Source organism: Prionailurus bengalensis, chromosome C1, assembly GCF_016509475.1.
Source record: "Prionailurus bengalensis isolate Pbe53 chromosome C1, Fcat_Pben_1.1_paternal_pri, whole genome shotgun sequence".
In the NCBI taxonomy this organism is placed as follows: Eukaryota; Metazoa; Chordata; class Mammalia; order Carnivora; family Felidae; genus Prionailurus; species Prionailurus bengalensis.
Genome location: NC_057345.1, coordinates 202,159,833 through 202,179,034, shown reverse-complemented (window position 1 = coordinate 202,179,034; position 19,202 = coordinate 202,159,833). Strand labels below are relative to the sequence as shown.

The 19,202-nt window shown below is 47.8% G+C and overlaps 1 pseudogene; it reads left to right on the top strand.

Annotated features, from left to right (window-relative positions):
• Nucleotides 1-4,024: 4,024 nt before the first annotated feature.
• Nucleotides 4,025-4,438, top strand: LOC122479522 (annotated as a pseudogene).
• The last annotated feature ends 14,764 nt before the right edge of the window (nucleotides 4,439-19,202 follow it).

The window sequence follows — 19,202 nt, the reverse complement described above, 5'->3', positions numbered from 1 at the left end:
AAACAAAGCCTGAAGGGAAAATGACTTGTCCAAGGACACATAGCACGTCAAAGGCTGATTCAAGCCTCGGCCACCATCCCTTGACCCCCACTCTGCCTCAGGAACAATCCTGGTATTTTTACATATGAGTTGAAAAATTGAATCTTCGTAAGTGCTCACTAAAAGTGAGCTACTTTTATAATACTCTTCCTCGAGATACTGCTTATGGTTATTTTGCACGGACATTTAGCTCTTAAGTTGACGTTTGGCTTTTGGTGGACATATGCTTTACCACCTTCCAAAGACTCCTTCGTGACAGGGACCGTGTCACAACCGATTAACACCTTCCAGAGCACCTAGGGCAGGGCTCTGCACTCAGAGAGAACTCAACAAAGAACCGTTGACTCACTGGCTCGCCTCCTCTAGCAGGTAGGATGTGAGAATTTCCACTTTGTCAGCTTTGGAAAAGCCTGGCTTGCTGGTTTGCAAGCAGAGGATCTCACCAATGAATGTTAAAGATCGGCCAGTCAAGGGAAGGTTCCAGGGACTTCTTGAAGTGATGGGGACAATATACCTGTTCTTTATGCCAGCTGTTGACAAGATCCAAAAGAATGGGGGCTGTACCACAGCTGAAGATATTTGAGTTAGGTACTGAGAAGAACTTCTCTCTGTGGGGACTCTGATACAGTTTCAAAAAAAGTCATGGTGTTTTCTGGACACTTCTAGAAGAGGGGACACTGATTGCTAGTATGGTTGGCCTGAGGTGCCCCCAGTGGCTAAGCGGACGGATGTCTGGTATTCTTTGGCAGTCTTGGGGTGGGACGAGAGCACAGACAGCAGAGCCTTGGGACCTGAGTCCTGGAGGTCAAGCCTGAGCATCCAGCAGTCCCCCTGGTGCACCATGTCGGCTCCAGAAGCTGTACCCAAGGCCTCACCTTTCTCTCCAGGATGTGCCAGGAGGGAATGGTCTGGGGCAAAGCAGTGTGAGGCAGGGATTAGGTTGTGAGGAATTAGAGCCATAATTCTCCTCCAGCAATCTGAGCTCTTGGGAGAAAGGTATGGCATAAACCGGGGCTTATAATTACAAATCAGAATTTTTTCTCTTAAAATCCCTTCTTCACTTAATATTCTTAATAATGAACCATTCCTAGGAAAAGGGAACATGAGACCTGAGAGGTGGTTTTCCAACTGAGCTGAGTGTTTTGGATCCTTTTGACTCGGCTTCCCAAATGTTTTTTAATTTTTTTCCTCTTGGGATCAGATGTCACAGACTGACCAGACACTATTCTGTCTAAACAGGAAATTCCCTATCTCCAACCCCAGCCTGCTCCTCCCTTCTCCCCCTTTTTTATTTACCCTTTGACCTGAGCATAATATAAATATTTAATCTCCTTTATTACCTGAAAATTATCTGTATTTATTCTGTTTGTTTAGTGATGGTTACTTGAAAACAAAACAAAAACTATAGGATTGGGCTAAACAACCAGTTTCTTGATTTTTCCACTGAGGTAATCCCTGCTGGTATTTAATTTCAATAATTGACTGGTTGCTCCCCAAACACAGCTCAGGTTTTCCCAGTCTTCTTGCTTTGGGCCTCTTGGCCTGGCAAAATTCCACTCACCTCGCAAAACCTATTTCCAACACCCCCTCCCCCTGGGAAGACGCCCCCGACCATCTCGCCGCCTCTGCAGCTGGACCGGCACTCCCGTCTCTGTGCTCCCAGAATGCCCTGGGTGTCGTCACAGCTGGCCACCCCCTGGACCCACTGGAAGGCAACAAAATGGAGCTGTCTCAGTAGGACTCTAGAACAAACTTCCCAACTTCAGATACAGACCCTACCGTTTTCTAGTTCTAAAACCTGAAGCAAGTGTCCTAACTTTTCTGTGGACCAGGCAGCCCATCTTTCCAGGTTTTGCTCGATTCCCTTCTGGCTTTTAAGAGACGGATGTAAGCCTCAGAGGATGGACAGATAAAGAAGAAAAGGGAACTAAACAGTGGAATAAACACGGGGATGCAGACCATCAGACGGAAGCGGTGTGAAAAGAGAAGGATTTTTCTGGAGAGGAAAGAACAGGTCATCTGGAAGCGGCTGAGACACCAAACATCTAGCCCCGAAGTTAATATCCACACATTCACTTAGCAGCCGCTGTGGCCTACTGTTGGGGAGGTGTGGGTGAATTTGTCAGTAGCCCTGTGTTTCTGTACACCGGTGAGTCTGTGACAGAGGCTCAGGTGCAGTGACAGGATGAGACCTGAGCAGGCAGGTCCCAGCAGTCTGTCCTGGCACAGATCACAAAGTCTGCCTCTCGGGCAGGACCTAGCTTGGGGATTATCCCAGCCCGCCCCTGCCAAGCCAGAACTGCTTAGCCTAGGGCTAAGAGAAGCCCATGGCTGTATAACTCAGGCATCAATGTACCTTTTTTTTTTTTTTTAATGTTTATTTATTTTTGAGAGAAAGCACAAGCCGGGGAGGGACAGAGAGAGAAAGGGAGACACAGAATCTGGAGGCAGGCTCCACGCCGTCAGTGCAAAGCCCAATGCGGGGCTCGAACTCACCAACTGTGACATCGTGACCTGAGCCAAAGTTGGATGCTTAACCGACTGAGCTACCCAGGCGCCCCCAATGTACCCTCTTAACACACAAGTAAGCCCGTGCCAGACCCTGGCTTTCAGTGTCCTGATGGCTTTCCCAGTCGCTCAGGCTATAGTCTGGGGTCCTTACCATGGTCTGGCCCGCTGCCTACTTCTCTGTGTTCTGTCCCCATCTGGCCTCATTGTGGTCTCTTAAATACACCAAACCGGTCCCTTTCTAAGGACCTTGGCACTTGCTGTCCCTCTCCTGAGGATCCACTCCTCCAGACACATGCATGGACTGTCCTCTCCTTTTGTTCGGGGGTCTGCTCGAATGTCAGCTCTTGGGTGATGTCTGCCATGCTGACCTTACCTAAGGGAGGTCCTATCCTTCGCTCCCCACTTACCTGCTGTACTTAGCTTTTGCACACTCACCTCACCTGCATTACATCTGTTACCTACTTGCTCGCTGCCTTATTTGGTTTTTGTCAGCCTCCCCATCTGTGTATGCTCTGCGGCTGCAGAAACTCTATTTTGTTCGCTGCTGCATCATTGCATACCTGAGCAGGAACGGCCGTTAAGTGGATAAACAGAATGCAAGGCCCCCAACCCCCTCATTCCCAGGGAGGAACCCAGGCCAGGGCCCAGAGCAGAAAGAACCTGTTCAAGGTCACTCTCACTGGCTGGCGTGTCACAGATTCCAAATTCAGCCCACGTCTCCTGGCTCCCAGATGGAGATTTACGGTGCCACTCCATGTGATCTGAGGACCAGCCCTGTCACCCTCACCGTTCCTAAATACACACTGCAGGCTGGACTCTGAAAGGGAGGCTGAGTGCAGAAGGCTTCCTCTGCTATACTTGAGTCTCTTTGTAGGTCTTACTCCAAGTAAGCTATGAATATGAATGAAAAAGTTCTTTAAGAATCCGGGCCAGGGGCACCCGGGTGGCTCAGCCGGTTGAGCGACTGACTTCAGCTCAGGTCACGATCTCATGGTTTGTGAGTTCAAGCCCTGCGTTGGGCTCTGTGCTGACAGCTCAGAGCCTGGAGCCTGCTTTGGATTCTGTGTTTCCTTCTCTCTCTGCTCTTCCCCACTCGTGCTCTGTCTCTCTCTGTCTCAGAAATAAATAAACCTTAAAAATTAAAAAAGAAAGAAAGAAAGAAAGAAAGAAAGAAAGAAGAAAGAAAGAAAGAATCTGGGTCAGAGGCGCCTGGATGGCTCAGTTGGTTAAGCATCGGACTCTTGATTTTGGCTCAGGTCATGATCTCATGGTTCATGAGATCGAGCCCAGAGTCAGGTTCTGTGCTGGGCATGAAGCCTGCTTGAGATTCTCTCTCCTGCTCTCTCTGCCCTTCTCCCACTTGTGTCCTCTCTGTCTTTCTCTGTCTCTCTCTCTCTAAAATAAATAAATAAATGTTAAAAAAATAAATTAAAAAAGAACCCAGGTCAAGCTCTCTCGGGTCCTCACCTCCAAGATGACCAAGGAAAGAAGGAGTAACAGTCATGCCACAAAGGACCATGCCATGTGCAGCCTACTCACTGCACCAGCTGTGCCCATTGCGTGGCCAAAGACAAGGCCATTAACAAGTTCATTATTCAGAACACGGTGGAGGCCACCTTGGTCAAGGACATTTCTAAAGTGAGTGTCTTCAACACCTGTGTGCTTCCTGAGTGGCATGTGACACTCCATTACTGGGTTACTGTGTGAGCGGTCCCATTCCCAGCAAGGTACTCAGGACTCAGGAACCACTCTTGTGAGGCACAAAAGGACCAGAACACTCACACCCTGATTTAGACCCACGGGTCCTGCCCCACGACCTCCGCCAAAGCCCACGGAAAGAGCTAAGTCCTTAAGGACTGAAGAACAATGGCTCTCTAGAAAAAAATAAAATGGAGATTAGGTTTAAAAAAGACGAAGAAAAGAACAAAGAACCCAAGTCAAGATGATGCTGGGGGAGCCGGTCACGAACTATGTCCACAGAGGGCAGGTCAAGAGTCTACTGGATTTGGTTGGGTTGGAAGGCAGAAGGATTCCCAACAAGGTCAGGTGGAACTGGAGTGGGTGTCCAAGATAAGTGAAACAGAATCAGAGCCCGGCAGAGAGAGAAGAAAGACACAGCTACCCATTCATATAACGTTCACTCAGTCAGTCAGCAAATATTGAGTACCTACTGGAGTATTTTGGTATCTCTAAGGATGGGTGCATGGACAAGACAACCTGTGAGACCTTACAGCCCAAGGAACCTGTCCTGTATGACTTTGTCTTCAAAGGACCTCTTTGTAGAATGGTTTCTTCATTAACGGAAGCCCTGAGTACTCAGCACAAGAAGTATCCACAAAAGAAAGAGGCACAAGCTTTTTCCTCTTCTTTCCTCTCCATCAGCAGCATGGATACCAATGATAACCATATCATGGAGTCATGGATGCTGGGCCACCCAGGGCCTCCATGGCTCATTTTGTCCATCCTCCTGCCCCTAAGAATAAACAATACTTTCTTGGACCCAGGTGAGGATGGGCCATTTTTAGAGATTCCCAGCATAGTTAATTCCATAGCTTCCCTTGGTCTACTTTCCTTGACTATTGGCCTTTTCCATATGAGTTCTGCCCTCATACCTTGCTGCTATACCTATTTAAGTTCTTTTGTAAAGTTCGTCTCAGTTATCACAGGCGATTCCATAGACACCAGAACCCCTTTTGCACCACTTACTAAAGACTACATTAAAATCTTAATCAATCAGCCAACAAATAAATATGCATCGGGCATCAATTATATGCAAAAATCTATGGTAGGTTTAGGGAGAAGTACAAAAAGAAGGCAGAAGAAAGAGCCATGGATCTGGAGATGTAAGTGAGAATCACAGCTCTGACACTTGTTCCCATGAGGACAAATCTTCTTCCTCACGTCAAATTTCTCATCTGTGAAATGGGGCGGCCAATTCTTGCTCCATCTATCACACTGGGTTGTTGTGAGTTTCAATAAAAATTACAACAAGCAGGGGCTTTATAAACTGTAAAATTCCATAGAAATAATGAGTCAGATGTAAGACGATGCAGTGGAAAAACACTGAACTTACAGCCACAGGGCTGAGTGGGCCTGACTCCATCATTTACTTCCCTTGGGACTTCTGGCAGCTCATTTAACCTGTTTGCCTCTCTGTAAAAATGGCTTGTTGTGCAGATTGAGACACTGAACACAGAAGCATCCATCATTAGCCTCTGGTACCTTAGCAGATCTCACATCTGTATTTGTTCATTCATTTGCAGGTGACCAGGGGCAAGAAGGGCATGCAGGCAGACCAAGAAGAGATTGCAATTGTGGTGAACACCTCGGTTCGGCCAGGCACAAAGGGTCAGCCTGGGAGCAATGAGAAACGAGACTGGAAGGGTTGTGGAGGGGGTAGGGAGGGTGAATGCCAGACTAAGGAGTCTCAACTAGACAGAACCATTTGTAGCCATTAAGGAACCATTGATGGTTTTAGAACGGCAAGTTAGCAGATGGCAGATATTTCTGTTCTTTGTGGAAAGTGGCTCAGGAATGGGGAGTCTTCTGGAATTGTTGGGTTCTCCACTCAAGGGCTGAGTGGCTAACCTGCTGGAATGCAACATGGGCTTCAGAGGGTCAAGGCCTGGCTAGCACCTCTTTTGACATAGCTAGAGCTCAGAGCAAAACCTGCTCAGGGCCTTGTATTCATCACATACAGCTACGTAACAAATGACTTCAAGAAGTAGTGGTTAAAGCCAATTAATAAATATGTATGTATTTATTAAATATTTAAAATAGTAAAGATTTATTAAATAATTATTCTTATCTCACAGTTTCTGTGGGTTAAAAATTTGAGAGCATGTTAGCTGGGGTGGCTTAGACTCTGGGTCTTTCATGAAGTTGCAATCAAGATGTCAGTCAGCCCAGCCTGGAGTCATCTGAGGGCCTGACTAGAACTATCGTATCCACTTCCAAGATGGCGTACTCATATGGCTGACAAGTTGGTGCTGGTCGTTGGCAGGAAGCCTCGTGACTCAGCACATGAACCTCTTCACAGGGCTGCTTGAGGGTGGTCATGACATGGCAACGAATTCCCCAGAGCAAGTGTCCAAGAGAGAGCAAGGCAAAGGCTACAATGTCTTTGATGCACTAGCCTCAGAAGACACACACCCTCACCTTCATGATATTCCATTGGTCATACTGGTTTATTCTGGTTCAATGTGGGAGGGAACCTACAAAGGGACTGATCAAGGATGATTGGGGCCTTCTTAGGGGCTGGCTACCATGGCAGGGAGAGTGGGATATCAAAGAGAATGATCTTGGAATCAAATAGATCGGGTTCAAATTGTAGGTCCTTGACTTACACCCTGTGTGACTTCAAGCAAGTCACATATCTCAAGCTTCAGTTTTGTCCCTCTGAAACGAGAATAAAATAAGCAGTGGCAGCGTCATAGAGCGTTGTAAGGAGCCAGCAAGGTGAAGCGCATAGGGTGCTTGGTCCAGCTCCAAGCCCAGAGTCCATATTTGGTAGATAGTAGCTTTATGTGCTGGTATAATGCACAAACAGGTAGGTAGAGAGTTATTCTAGAAGCACAAAGTGTCCCTGTGGTAGGCTGAATAATGCTGCCTAAGGATGTCCATGCACTAATCTCCATAATTTACGAAAATGAGACCATATATGGCAAAAGGGATTTTACAGATGGAAGCCAGTGATCTTGGGGTGGGGAGATTGTCCTGGATTAGCTGAACGGATACAATGATGCCATCACATGGGTCTTTATGAGAGGCAGGCTGTAGCGATGTGGAGGTGAGAGGGTGAGGTGATGACAGAAGCAGAAACTACAGTCAGGCAGCCGCGAGCCAAGAGGCCAACGTATGCTGGCAGCTTGAAACTGGAAGAGGCAAGGAACAGATTCTACCCTGGAGCTTCCAGAAGGAGCCATCCCTTCTGTCGCCCTGATTTTGGCCCCCTTTAGGCTCATTTCTGACTTCTGACACCAGAACTAGAGGACAATAAATTTGTGTTGTTCGAATCTACTAAATTTGTGGTAATTTGTCGCAGCAGCAAGAGGAAGCTAATAGGATCCTTTGAGGGGCTTGAGGAGGGGGATGGACAGGGAAAGAAAGGATAAAGGGAGGAGGAGGAGGAGGAGGAGGAGGGTGCATCTTACGAGAACCATTGCTCTCTCACAAGACAGAATGACAGCCCTGATCCTGTGGGCTCTGGAACTATCCAAGCACAAGGCATGGATTCAGGGCCCCAGCAGGGATAGTGGCTATATAGAGAAAGCAAAGAGTAACAGAGCAGTTCTGAAGATGACTGGCTTGGCCTGCCGACTTAAAAGGCCTTTTGTTTAATGCCATATCTGATAAAGGGTTAGTATCCAAAATACATAAAGAACAGATACAACTCAACACCCAAAAAACAAACACTGCAATAAAAAATGGACAGAAGGGGCGCCTGGGTGGCTCAGTCAGTTGAGCACCAGACTCTTGATCTCAGCTCAGGTCATGATCTCACAGTTCTTGGGATGGGCTCTGTCAGCGCAGAGCCTGCTTGGGATTCTCTCTCCCCCTCTCTCTCTGCACCTCTCATTCTCTTGCTCGCTCTCTCAAAATAAATAAATAAACTTTTTTTTAAAAAATGGGCAGAAGACATGAATAGCCATTTCTCCAAAGGAGACTTCCAGACGGCTGACAGACACATGAAAAGATGCTCAACATCACTCATCATCAGGAAAATGCAAATCAGAACTACAGTAAGATATCACTTCACACCTGTCAGAATGGTCAAAGTCAAAAGCACAAGAAACAAGTGTTGGCGAGGATGTGGCGAAAAAGGAACACGTTACACTGCTGGTGGGAATGCCAACTGGTGCAGCCATGGTGGAAAACAGGATGGAGGTTCCTCAAAGAGTTAAAAATGGAACTGTCCTAAGACCCAGTAGTTGCACTACTAGGTATTAACCCAAATAATAGAAAAACACGAATTCAAAGGGATACATGCACCCCTATGTTTACTGCAGTATTGTTTACAATAGCCATACTATGGAAGCAGCCCAAGTGTCCGTCAATAAATGAATGGATAAAGAGAAGGTGGTGTATATATATATATATATATGGTATATATATGGTATATATGGTACATATATGGTATATATATATGGTATATATGGTATATATATGGTGTATATATATATATGGTATATATATGGTATATATATATGGTATATATATATGGTATATATATGGTATATATGGTATATATATGGTATATACATGGTATATATATATGGTATATATATATATATGGTATATATATGGTATATATATGGTATATATATATATGGTATATATATAATATATACACACTATTATTATATAATATATATATTATATTGTATAAGAAGGTGGTATGTATATATATGTATATATACATACATATATATGTATATATACATATATATGTATATATAATGTGTGTATATATATATACATTATGCAACCATAAAAAAGAATAAAATTTTACCATTTGCAACAATATGAATGGAGCTAAGAGTATAATGCTAAGTGAAATAAGTCAGAGAAAGAAAAATACCTCTGATCTCACTCATGTATGGACTTTAAGAAACAAAGCAAATGAGCAAAGGGAAAAAAGAGAGAGAGAGGCAAACCAAGAAACAGACTCTTAGCTCTAGAGAAGAAACCAATGGTTACCAGAGGGGAGGCAGGTGGGGGTGGGGGAGATAGGTGCTGGGGATGAAAAGTACACTTACCACAGTAAACACTGAGCAACATATAGAGTTGTTGAATCACTCTATTATATATACACCAGAAACTAATATAATATATCACGCTATGTTAACTATACAGGAATTAAGATTTAAAACTCGACAATAGGGCGCCTGGGTGGCTCAGTAGGTTGGGCGTCCGACTTCAGCTCACGTCATGATCTCCCCGTTTGTGAGTTTGAGCCCCACATCAGGCTCTGTGCTGACAGCTCAGAGGCTGGAGCCTGCTTTGGATTCTGTGTCTCCCTCTCTCTCTGCCTGTCCCCTGCTCACGCTCTCTCTCTCTCAAAAATAAATGAACGTTAAAAAAAATTTTTTTAATAAAAGTTTTAAAAACTCAACAATAAAAAATGAGTAAATAAACAAAATGCCTTTTGCTTGACAAGAAGTAAAATTGGGTGGGCCGGTTCCTGATGACCTCAGTGGCCCTGCTCCGAGATGGACACTGGGCAAACTTCTCTCTCCCCTCAGAAAGGGGACAGAGACAGGGACTAGGAGAAACTGTCTCCTGAAACCTTGGGGAGATGAGAGGAAGTGGGGGATGCAGGAGGCCGTGGGCAGCTCATCAAGAAAAACAGGATTCGGAACCCCAAGTTCTTCCAACTTGCTGCTCAGTGACACCGAGAAAGTCAGGTTCACTTTTGTCATACGTCAAATGAGATTGCTGTAAGAATTGCATAGGTGAAGCCGTGTATTGTATTCTACACAACAGGCATATGGGACGCGATCAATAAATGTTAGCTATTATTACAGCGACCCGAACGTCTGGTCTGACCTCCCCACCCACAACACCCCCATCTGTAAGAGAGGCACGGCTCCGTGGGTGGTGTTAAATCGTCAGTAAAATCACCCACGTAGCAGGGGCTCCGTTAACGTCAGGTACTCTTAACATTATTAGGAACCCAAGCTTGGGAATCCTACAATTCATCCTCACGCTCACGGAGCACTTAGGAGCAGCCTGACCTTGGAAGATCAGTTGGTCATCTCCGACCTAGGAATGACTATCCCTTCTTTCAGGGTAGCTGTGAGGACAAGAGACATGAACCGATCGCAGTGCGCTGGGCGCTGAGTAGATCCCCCGTAAACGACAGCTATTGCGATGGCCGGTGGCCAGGCCCATCAGCGGGGAGAAGCGTCTCCCACCAAAGGCAAATCAGATGACATTGAAGAATCTTTCTGTTCCCCCGTGACCCTTGCCGCTCACCTGGCTGACACGTGATGACGAAGGCACTCAGCTCTTGCCGCCCGACACCGCCAGCTGGATAAGCGGGAGAGGAGCGATTAACAAGCCGGGAGCAGAGCCCACCGCATCACCCTCAGGGTCCCGTGTTTCCCACGCAGTCACCTCCAGGCAGCCCCACCAGCAGCCCTGCTCTGGTCCAATGCAAAGGCAGTGCCTCCGCTTCCAGGGGCCATACCGACTGGTTATAGATAGAAGTTCTCACTGGCACAGCGTCTCGATTCCTGCTGCCAGGTGGGGCCCAAAGGTGGGTGTGCCCTGTCCCTAAGCAAAATCCTTGTGGCCTCCTGCGAGAACAGTAATAATAGAAGCTTATAACCGTGCTTGTGCACCAGGGGCTCTGCTGAGCACCCTTCTTAAGGAGGTAGATTACCTTCTACCCACTTGACAGGTGAGAAAACTGAGACACAAGGAAATTAAGCAACTGGCTGCAAGTTATTCAAGTTATTCGAGTGGTAAGCAGAGAATCAGGATTCAAATCCAGTCATCTGTCTTTGGAGGCCCTGCTCTCCTCATCAGGCCACTCAAGCGCACTACCCTGGGCACCCGTAGTCATAAAAGTCGCCCTCGTTGATGGCCTTGGAGCCTGCAATGCAGAGAGGAGGCAGACGCTGGCACCACACTCCCCGGATCGCAAGAGGATCCCTGCCTGGGAGGAACCAACCAGACCGCACTTGCCCTACTGGAGCTCGGCCCCCTCCCTGTTCCTTCGCTACCCTCTGTACTGCTCCTCTGAGACCTTGAGACCTTTGCGGAGTCGGCTCCCAGATCCCTGGTGGAGGGAATCCGGTTTCACCCAGGTCCTCCCCAGCGCCTCCAGGTCAGTCCTAGGTAGAATGCTTCCTGGCCAAGACACTAGAAAGTTTCCAACCCTTCACAAACCCCCTCTGGGTGGGGAGTTGAAATAAAAAGACAGAGAGGGAGGAGGGGCCATCTGAGAACTGAGTTTTCCCCAGACACTGAACAAGCCTTCAACATCCTGAGGACTGGAGTCCAACAAGTTGCAACTCACCAAAACATCTTCCCCTCCAGCTGCACCGACTAATTACAAGAGAAAGGCTGAAAGGGAAGGTTCAGGCTTTCCATGACCGTGTGGTTTTTCTCTCTTACTCTCCTTTCTCCCCCTCCTCCATTCTTCCTTTCCCACTCTCACTGCTCTTCTTCCTCCCACTCTGGCTCCTGGCAACATGCTCCTGCAGAGAGGTACGAGTTAGCTGTGTGCACTGAGCACAGACTCATCTGTCATAAGGGTCTTCCAGAGGCCACAGAATCGAACCCCTGGCTCCTAACACACACACACACAAATCTGCTCACCTGTCAGCATCCTCCAGAAAAGGGGTAGCAAAGGGGAGGCTGGACGGCTCCCCCTCAAGACAGCCTTCCAAAGTAATGCTTACTTCTCTTTGCACAAGTGATGCCCACTCATGCAGAAGATACAAACGCTTAAGATTAGCCTTGACCCCAGCCACCGGCGATAACACATTATCGATACTTTGCTATGCACTAAATCCTTGACAGTCCCAAGAATTATACCTCAAGATCTCCATGACTCTCCAAATTTAAGAAGATGGATATGTTAGGGGCAAACCCCAAGAGCCTTTGCAAAGAGATCCTTACTCTACATCTAAACTGTATCATCGTAGGCTTTAGGAAGGGAATGTCCTAGTTTGAGACCGGGAGTGGATGCAGTACCACCCACTTTCCAGATGAGGAAACTGAGGCCAAAGGGATGCATCCGTTTTTTTTGTGGCCCTCAATTAAATGGGAGTCAAAAATGCAAAGAGAAGGGAACTTCTTGGCAGAGTCTGCAGAGAACTGGCTGGTGCCTGTGTTGGCCAGGAACTTGGGAGGCACAGGGAAGCCAGTAGGAATCTTGTCCTCCACCTGCAGTAACAGGTTGAGTCTCCAGCTTGACCAAACCCGAGTTTTCCAGAATTTGCCACCCGGTGTGTTGTCTGGGTCTGGGAAATGAGACATTGGTGGGTCTGAACAACCACCCTGTGGCCCCAGGTGGCCCCATGCTGACACAGGGTGTGTGCTCCCAGGTAGTAGAACTGGGACCAGCGTATCCCCAGAGAAGGCCACCAAGGAGAGGGCCAGATAGATGCTCGCATTGGATGTCACAGGAACGCTCGGTTCCAGAGAGCGTGTCCTACCCAGGCATTCAGGGAGAGCTTGCCAGGACAGGAAACCTGGGACCAGCCCGCCTCCTCACCCCTGTCCCGCACTTAACACTACTTAACCCTGGCCAAGTCCTCTGACAACCGGCATCAAACAGGGCCAAATCCACCTTGAACAAAAAGATCCAGACACCCCAGACTGGCGGTTGAGCTTACCCCTCTATTCCAGGGCAACCAAAAAGCTCTGGGCAATGCTTTGGAGTTAGTTGCAACCTGTAATGTTGCCTGCCCCTCCCCTTCCTCCTCCAGGATTGAGCCTGGAGCTAAAAGCCCTCACTCGCCACTCCCTTTGCACAGCCCAGAGCCAGCCGCGGAGAGTCTTCCATTCCTAGACCTGCTACGGATTGACTCATCCCCTGCCAGCTTTCCCTGAGTCCTAGCCCAGAGTCTGTTCTCGCCGCACCCACAAAGCCCTCGCTGGATGCCCCTCTTTCTTGCGCCGGAACCTCTAAGAAGAGTCCGTTTATTTTTTCCCCCAGCCGTGCCCAAGCTCCTACAGCTTCTGTCTTCATATTTCATCTCTCTGGTGGCTCATCACAGAGAAGAAAGAGGGGTTTAATGAGAACAATTCTAGATAATGATAAAAAGAGGAAGGAAAGATCCACAAGCTAAGAATCCCAGCTAGCTCATTCTTCCAAATGACCTCGTGGAGAAGTTTAATGGAGGAGACCCATTGCCCAAGTTTCACGAGGGGCTTTGGAGCACTCCAAGGATCTCTAAGTTCTTGGGAAGTGTTTGGAAATAGAAAATTAATAATTTTGGAACCATTCAAGAGCCAAAAAAATAAAAATAAAAACACTCATATGACTTCTGACCCAGATACTGTTTCCTCCCAAGATACAGACACACCCTTCTTATGTGCTTTGGTACCCATGCCTCCTACGTGTAAACATCCACACACACCATCTCCACACAAACCGGGAGATGCCGGGGATTTGATCTGCCCCAGGTAGAGCAGGTAGAGTTGTCAGATAAAAAAAAACAAAACAAAACAAAAAACGTAGGCTACTTGGTTAAATTTGAATTTCAAAGAAACAACGAATTTCAATGTAAGTATGTCTCAAATATTGCATGGGACATTCTCATGCTAAACTCTATTCATTGTTTATCTGCAACTTTAATTTAACTGACCATCTTATGCTTTATCTGACATCCTTAACCCTAAGTAAGGCATCTACCCTAGGCCCCCCACAGAAACACTACTACCCAGCCCCACATAGACCCTCTACCATAAACGTGAACCTTGATCCGTTGTGAATTCTATTTTCGTATAACCGTCTGAAAATTACTAGGGCTGAGGATCTAGGGCAGAGCAAGTTGCTTTAAGGCCCCTCACCATCTGCCTTAATCCTGCTCCCACTCAGGAATATGCCCATGATTAAATGTTAAGAGTGTAGGGATGCTCAAACTCACCAAATGTCAAAGACTTTTGGTATCCCAAAAGGCTATTTTCTCTCTCATTCTAAATTTTCCCTCCACAACAGTACTGGTTTGGATTAAGAAATGGCTCAAAGTATTGGTCCGGGTGAAGAGTTTAATTCTCAGGTGCTAGAGAAAATCAAAGAAGTGGCTTAGCTGGTTTCTAAGGTAACATCACAGAGATGCCCAGGACAGCAGTCGTGCTATCTTAGCAGATCTATTGTTAAAGGACTAGATGTATATTGAGCCTATCATGAAGGCTACAACTCTGTACTCCATAAACACTGACCATGACAATGAAGACAAGGTCTTAGGGCATCCCTAAGTACTTCCCCTGCTCATCTCCCGGATAGCTATGCACCCTCCAATTTGATGAGCTCTCTCTCTCTCTCCTAGAGTAGAGCAAAGATCTCCCAAATTTCTGATAGAACTCCTTGAAACATCTCTGTTGGGGGCCTTTCCCTTGTTAGGCATGTGTGGACAAGATTCCCTCACGCTTTTGACTCACCCTGAAACGAGGTCTGCCCAAGGCTCAGGTCTCTAGCTGGCAGCTTGGCAGTGAGCCTGTGATGGTTGGGAAAAGAAGCATTCTATTCGGCTTTCCAATGCTGGCTTGCCTCAGAGATCGATACTGCCAACCGGCCCTCCTGCGGCTTCTATTTCCAGGCTGGTAGAATGGGTTCACGTAACTAACCAGATATTGTCAGAAGGACCAAAGAGATGATGTCTGTGAACATTTGGTGAATTCTCAGAAGGACATGGTCAGGTTCTGAAACATAAGGCATCCTTCAAGGATAAGATATGGCTTAAAGCTTCCAAAGAGATTTTTCTATCTCCAGGACATCTCCCGTGAGAAACTCAGAGTTTTTAGGTGCAGAAAAAACATCTCTGGTCTTCTAGGACCCACACAATTTTTTGGAAAAAGAAAGAGCTACAGGGCTCCCAGAGGGAATACAAAGCATAATGGAAGAGGGGTTCAACCTTCAGCGAGAGGACCAGCGTCGGAGCTTCCTAAGAGTGGGAGATTTCTGCTCCTGAAAGCTGACAAAACAATGAGCTCTTACCACACAGCATCTTGCAGAGTCAACGTACCATAAACATACACAATCCCAACACTCTTCGAGGTGACGGAAGAAGACGTCAGGGACCGCCCGGCGCCACTCCAAATCCAAAAATCCACGAAGACGTTGTAGTGAAAGTCCTTTTGATCTCAAGGAACAGAAACCCTCTCGGACGAGTTCAAGGAGTGACGGGGGCTGTTGAGAGGGAATACTGGAATCATGTCATGGAGTGTCATGGAATCGTGGGGAAAACATCAGAGGATCCAAGAAAACCAGGGTGACTCTCACTGGTCTCCAGCTTATCAGCCGCATCCTCCTCACTTGCCACTGAGTGCCTGTTCACCTTGTTGCCCAATATCCCAGTCTCCGCTACGACTTTTCAGCTCCTGTGACCACGACCAATTCTTCCATCTGTACCTTTCACTCACATGTCTGAACGAGGGTCTAGTGGGCCCAGGTCACTGAGGAATGAGTCTTGACGGGGTCAGGTGTCCTTCCCTGAGCCAGTCACTGTGATGGGACAAGGAGGGTTCAAGGCACTGAGACTTGCTCCCCGTGAGCAGAGGCAGAACAACCATCACGATGCCTGGTAACAAGGGAACGATGAATACACCAATGGGGGGAGTTAAGGCCAAGAGGAAATACCCTCCTTGTCCACAGTGAATTGAGACTTCAGGCCAAAAGGCCATCCATTTAGTGGGCAGTATGCTAAGAAGTTTACATATGTTGTCCTGTTTCGTACTCCCGTCAACCCTGCACAGGGGGATAATTACTCCCATTTCACAAGCAAGGAAAACTGAAGCTCAGCAAGGTCACACACCAAGGTCCCTGAGCTAACGGGTGGAGGCGCTATGGTCCAACCCAGGCCTGTATGACTCCCGACTAGTGCGTCTGCAGACACAGTCCTCCATGGAACAAGGTTCTGCCTCTGTACATGGACTCAAATGAAATGCAGACAATGAAAGGGATTTTTCACCCCAAATCACCCTGAGTGAGGAAGAACGGGAAGGGACAGGGAGACCAAGAAAAAAAAATGATGTGTTTTTCCTGAGTAAATAAGGACGAAATGGTAGAAAGGTGGAAGAAGGCTGGCCTATATAAGGACCTCGGGTGTGAAACAAAGGGTAGCAGAGAAAAATGAAAGCCAAGGCCATAGAAGAGTACTTACTTGAAAGGAGTGATTTTTTGCTGCTGATCTTTGTTCCTGTACCAGAAGTGCCTATTAAAAAAAAAAAAAAAATGCCGTTGCTTCAGCAACAGACGGAACCGGAGGCCCCGCAAGGCCTTTGCCAGGTCAAGAGCTTTTTCTATTCCCCCGGCCCCCATCATTTCCATTGTCAAGACGAGGGGCAGAGGCTTGCTGAGGCACACCGCTCAGAAGGTGTGGCAGAAACCCAGACCTCATCTGAACCGAAGAAGTTAAAGAAGCCTTGAGGGGCAGGGGCACCCTACTATGGGCTCTGCCCAGTCATACCTGAAGACAGTGACCGCAGCTGAGACCAAAAGCAAGTCCTGAAGCCGATCCCCACAGGAAGTAAGAGGAAGGGGGACGGAGAAATGATCAAAGCTAAGACACACACCCCTAAGATCCAGAAACGGACACATACACACTCGCACAGAAACAGGGAAACGGAGACCGCAGAGAGCAGGCTGCCTTGTTTATTCTCCTGAAAGGCATCTGGATTTCTCAGTGAGATCCTGATTTGGGTCTTTTCCTCATTTTCCATCTGGACTGAATGGTGAAACGGCCTGGCACGAGACGTGCCGTGAGTCAGCTGCAGATTCAGGCTTGGTCCCTCTGCCCCTCCGCTCTGCTCTTTGCCAGACCACACAACCTCCCTCCCTCCTGCCAAGCGTGGCTTAGCTCACCATCCAGGTAGCGCACTTCAAAGACTCGGGGGTGAGGTGGGCTGGGCTGGGCCAGCCTCGGGAGGGGAGCAGAGTCCACTCCCAGCCCAAACACTCTTCGTCAGTTCTCTTGAACGCCTTCCGCTCCTCTCACACCCCTGACACTTGGAATAACCCCTGGAAGTTAGAGCTGGAAAACCCGACTTTTCACTGGAGCGGTCTGTCTCTTCCACGCTGCAGGTCTGTGCAGCTTTATGACTGTGGGGTTGACCAGATGTCAGCCAAAGCCCAAGCACCGCCTGGCACCAGCAGTCTGTGTGTTCCTCCCTGAAGTATACTCCCCAGGGCGATCCAAAGACCAGGGGTGCTTGAGTGACCAGAAACCACAGGACATCTTGCAAGGTGTGTGGATCATCAGGGTGTGGTCTGCCTCCTACATCTTCTAAGGTATGACCTTTAGGCCACTTTGTATCAAGAGTAGAGGTGCGATCTCCCACGGAAAACTGTAAAGACCTCTGCGATCAGGAAACACACTCATCTCATCTTCGTGTCCCCGGCAACACAAAGTGAAGGGCAGTGCCTCGTGCTCTCCCTAATTGTCTGCTGACCGGTAGCCTCCTCTGACTTTTTTTTGAAACACGGCAGAACTGGAGCAGCATGAAAACAACATGACGTTTCTTCCTTTCTCAAATCTGTTCTCTCCTGACGCTTGGGTCTATGCATGAGCCTGAGCGCTGGTCCAAGGACTCAGTGTCCTATTGTTTCACTGGTGGAAAACCTGAGGACAAAGATGTCTTTGACATAAAAAAGTAAAACAAAATAAAAGCTTTTAACGCTCAGTGATCTGTCAGGCATGGTGGCGGTGAGCAGAAGACGACCCCCCATGACCCGTGTGCTCTCGTATAAAGTCCTCCCCCTGAGTGTTAGTGGGGCATGTAATTTGCTTTCAACCACTAGAATATGGCAAAGGTGACGGGGCATCACTTCTGTGATTGTGGTACCTCATACGGCAAAGGTGAAGGGACTTTGCCGATGTAATTAATTTGCAGTTGACTGAGTCAATTCTAAGGGAGATTTTCCTGGGTGAGCCTGAACTAATCAGGGGAGCTTAAAAAAAAAAAAAAAAGAGGGTCTAGATGTTCCCTGAAGTTAGAAATTTAAACCTGCAGAGGTGCTCCCTGCCCACACATACCCTGTCTCTCTGTCTCTGTCCCTACTGTTTCTCTCTCTCTCTCTCTCTCTCTCTCTCTTTTTCTCTCGGCTAGAATGACACTTCCTGATGTGGGTAGAGGGGCTTGGTTTCTGGATAGGCAGACAGCCACCCCCCTCTCCATTCCCCCGCCCCAAGTCCATCCTACCTGTCTCAAATGTTCATTTCCCTCGACACATCCCAGTCTCTTCCTGCCGTGACGTGATGACCAGCTCTTGACGTCTCGCAGCAAGATCTAGTCAAATCAAACAGGTGGCCTCCACCTGCCCTTCCTCCCCAGCACCTCCTCTCCGCCTTCCTGCAAAATGGAGCATGATTGCCCAGAAAACGTGAGTTCTCCTCCCAAGCCCAGACCGTGGTGTTCTATTCCGCACAGAGCCTTCCCTCTGGGAGTCCATACTTTCACTGCCACGTTTTTGTGGATGATTCCCCAGATCTCTACCACCAGCCCTGCCGTGCTGTCTGTGCTGAGGCTGGCTTCCACCAGACATTGCCCACGTCCGCCTCCTACTCTCCACTTTTCCTCAGTGCTTCCTCTGCCCGGATCATCTGCCTCCCACCCCATCCTCTCAGATGTCCAGCCTCTAGAACCTCAAACTCACGTAGCCTCCACACACCCGCCTTCCTCAAATATTCCTTTACTGGCCACCAAATTCTGCCTCCGTAATATAGAAGAAAATCATCTGTCGTCCTACTTATTATTCGAGAATGTTCAGGTGAATGTTCAGGGTGTGAGAACAAAGAAGCTCCATAAATTTAACAGCGTACCTGAGGCAGAACACTTACACTTTCATTCTGTGTTAACATTCAGTCTGTAGAAACAGCGGAAGCGGGTAGAGCCGTGTACGTGGGGCCGGACGGCCGTGGAATAATGATCGTCCAGGCTGAGGGATGGGCTCGTGGGGATGATTACACTCCTCT